Genomic DNA, 3,711 nt, shown 5'->3' on the forward strand with positions numbered 1-3,711 from the left:
CAGTAAGTTGGCCAGACTATCCTTGATTCACTCTATAACCTAGGCAGGCCTAGAGCTTACTGTTTTAATCATCCAAAAAGTTGGTATTACAGGTCTATGCTACCATGTATTGATAAAAAGAGTATCATTTTCACTGAATTAGTTTTCTTTGTTAAAAATTCACTAAGTATTTATGAATTTTTAAACACTTCTATACATTATTCCATTGAATTATTGTTACAATTTGGATCTGAGATGTCAGGTGTTCAAGACTTGTTCCAACATGGGGTTAACTGTTGGGAGGTGATGGAAACTTTAGGAGGTGGAGCCTAGTGGGAGAAACTAGTCTCTACCTCTTCTTCCTGCCTTTCTACTTCCTGTCTGTAAATGTGAGGTTTCCTGTGCCATGCTCCTCTGCCTCACCATAGCCGGGAAATAAGGAGACAAGTGAACACCTGGTTGTTGAACCCGGTAACTCAACTGAATCTTTCCTCCATTAAGGTGTTTTTCTCAGATATTTTGCCACAGCAGTGGAAGCTGGCTAGCAGCCATTTACCAACTCTACTGTACTTATAATAGTAGAGTAATTCTTAAAATAGTGTTCAGTTCTCCAACTTTGTTGTACTTTTCAAGGGTACTTTGTTCATTTTGTGTCCCTTACACGTCTATTTTTGTTATATAACAATGGTCAGTGCAACTATAAATCCACCTGACCATCCTTGACTCAATATTTTACTAATGCTTTTCTTTAGTATGTGGTTTTCTTGACCACAAAGAGATTTGCCTAATTTACAAATATTTGATTGGTTGCAGTTTCTAGTGAATTCTTCTAACTTCTTTGTTTTGCATAATGGAACAATGCTCCTTTTATAAACATAGGAAAATATTTCGAAACGGAGAACTGCAGTTGCCACCGCCACCTCCAGGCTACTATGACGCTTGGGCTGCCCAGGAGCTCCAGGCCAAACTGGCAGAGATCAGAGTCACAAGGAGCTGGTGTAGGCTGCAGACCTACACCGGCCAGACCTGCATAATGCTGAGTCGGCCTGTTTTGAGAAGGGAGGAGGATGGGGACAAAGCCCTCCCATATCAGCACAGCTGTCTGAAATTCCCATGCCACCACCATCCATGGGACTCCCCCCTCTACAGCCTCCTCCACCACCCCCACCACCTCCACCAGGCCTTGGCCTTGGCTTTCCTGTGCCTCCCCACCAAATTTGGGCCCCCCACCTCCTCTCCACGTGAATGGGTCTATGGCACTATGAGAGGAGGAACGGCTGAAGCTGGCACAGAAACAGGCAGCTTTACTGATGCAGCAAGAGGAGCGTGCCAAACAGGCAGCTGTTACTGCAGCAGGAGCAACAGCAGGGGATTGCCAAGATGGGCACGCCAGTCCCACGACCTCCACAAGACATGGGTCAGGTTGGTTTTCACACTTCTCTGGGACCTCGAGTTGCCGCTCCAGTAGTCCCTGTGGGCCTCACTTCTACTGTCCTGCCAATGGGGACCCTGTTCCTCGGCCTCTGGGTCCCCCCGCCGGGCCCTGGAGATGAGAACAGAGAAATGGATGATCCCTCTGTAGGTCTCAAGACCGGGCAGGCATTGGAAAAGATTTTGCAGCTGAAGAACAGAGGTCAGAAAGAGATGAACTCTCAGCAGGAGGAAGAGGAAATGGAAACAGATACTCGCTCATCCCTGGGCCAGTCGGCATCAGAGACTGAGGAGGACATGATGTCCATATCCGAAACAGAGAAAAACCCGACGTGTTGGAACCAAAAGAAGAACAGGCCCCAGCGGGCGCAGGTGGCATCCTCCACGAGCTCTGGAGACCCAGAGAATGACTTCCCTGCCGCTGATGTTGAGAACCAGTATGTGGCTGAAAAACATGAAATCTACGAGCCCAAGTTCATCTTCTTCAAGAGGCAAGCTAACTGATGACATGAAGAAAGAGAACGAGGAGCCAGAGAAATTTGACAAAATGGAGAACTCTGCAGTCCCCAAGAAGAGGGGGGCTTTGAGGAGGAGCACAAGGGCAGCGATGACCACAGCAGTGATGGTGAGCAGAAAAAGAAGCCAGAAGCCCCAAGCTATAAAAGAAGTTGCGCAGAATGAACTGTTTTACTGTGGCGGACCTCAAGCAGCTGGTGGCTTGGCCTGATGTGGAGATGCACGATGTGACAGCGCAAGACACTAAGCTCTTAGTTCACCACAAGGCCCCTCGGAACTCTGCTCCTGTACCATGCCACTGGTGTTTTAAGCACAAGTACCTGCAAGGCAAACGGGGCATCAAGAAGCTCCCCCCCGCCCCCATCGAGCTACCAGACTTCAACAAACTCATGGGCATTCAGGAGATGTGGGAGGCTCTCCAGAAAAAGGAAGAACAAAAGACCATGAAGTCCAAATACGAGAGAAAGTTCGGCCCAAGATGGGGATGATCTATATTGACTACCAGAAACTGCATTATGCTTTCTTCAAGTGGCAGACCAAGCCAAAGCTGACCATCCATGGGGACCTATACTGTGAGGGGAAGGAGTTTGAAACACAACAGAAGGAAAAAGAACCAGGAGATCTGATGAGCTGGGGATTTCCTTGGGGATGCCAGTAAGAACAAATGCCCACAAGGTCCCTCCCCAGGGGCCGACTGCCAGGTCATCCTATCCAAACCTGAAAATCTCTGCACTGAATTCGCCTATCCCTGAGAGCCGTTCCTTTGGTTACCATGCTGGTGGCTGAGGCAAAGGTGAGAATGGTAAACCATTTTACTGCCAGGTGTTTGGAACCGAATTTGCTGCCGAATTTCAGATCAAAACTGAAGGAGAGATTGACTGGACCCTTTCGGGGGAACTGGAGCCATCTGATGAAGAGTCCTTGGAAGAAGAGGAAGAGGAAGAAAGTGATGAAGACAGTGGCCTCATCACCCCTGGAGGCTTCCCATCACTGCTGGCTGGAATGAAGACCCCAGAACTCGTTGAGCTAAGGAAGAAGAAGATCAAGGAAGCAATGGATGGAAGTGAGACACCTCAGCTGTTCACTTTGTTGCCAGAGATGAGAACAGCCACTGTTGGAGGAGCCATGATGGGAATCAACTCACATTTATGATACGTCCACCGTCATGAGCGGGAAAGGCCCTGAGCTGCAAGGTGTGGAATTGGCACTGGCACCGCAGGAGTTGGAGCTGGACCCCATAGCCATGACCCAGAAGAATGAGTAGCCGTGTGAGGGAGCAGCAGCCACAAGTGGAAAAGAAAGACTTCAGCAACATGGTAGGGAGTGCGCTGCTAAACAGAGGCAAAAAAACAGACAGCTCAGCCCCAGGACAGCTGCAGGAGTAGCAAGAAATACAAGGAGTTCAAATTCTAGGTCCCCTCACAGAGCTGGCCTTCCTTTAGGCTTTGCCTGGATGCCTGGATGTCATACAGGGGTCCCCAAGAGCCAGCAGTGCACTTCCCTAGGCTTGTCACTTCGTGTTATTTTAAACCTGCTTTGTAAATAAAGTTGTTTTCCAAGGGGGAAAAAATGAAAATATTTCTTGAACTGGAATTAACTCATGACTATTAAAATGCTTACAAATGTCACTTTTTACCATACATTCTCATAGGTAAATATTAGTATAATGACTGATTCTTTTGATTGTAAGAAACACAAACTCTGTTGGCATATCCATATAATTAAAAGACTATCCTTTATTTTATAGGGAGAAGAACACAATTTAGTTTTCCAAATAATAGAATT

At 47.3% G+C, this 3,711-nt stretch overlaps 1 pseudogene; it reads left to right on the forward strand.

The window, feature by feature from the left end:
• Positions 1-829: 829 nt before the first annotated feature.
• LOC103750297 lies at positions 830-3,339 on the forward strand (annotated as a pseudogene).
• The last annotated feature ends 372 nt before the right edge of the window (positions 3,340-3,711 follow it).

Source organism: Nannospalax galili, unplaced genomic scaffold (assembly GCF_000622305.1).
Source record: "Nannospalax galili isolate Female #2095 unplaced genomic scaffold, S.galili_v1.0 scaffold45, whole genome shotgun sequence".
NCBI classification, from domain to species: domain Eukaryota; kingdom Metazoa; phylum Chordata; class Mammalia; order Rodentia; family Spalacidae; genus Nannospalax; species Nannospalax galili.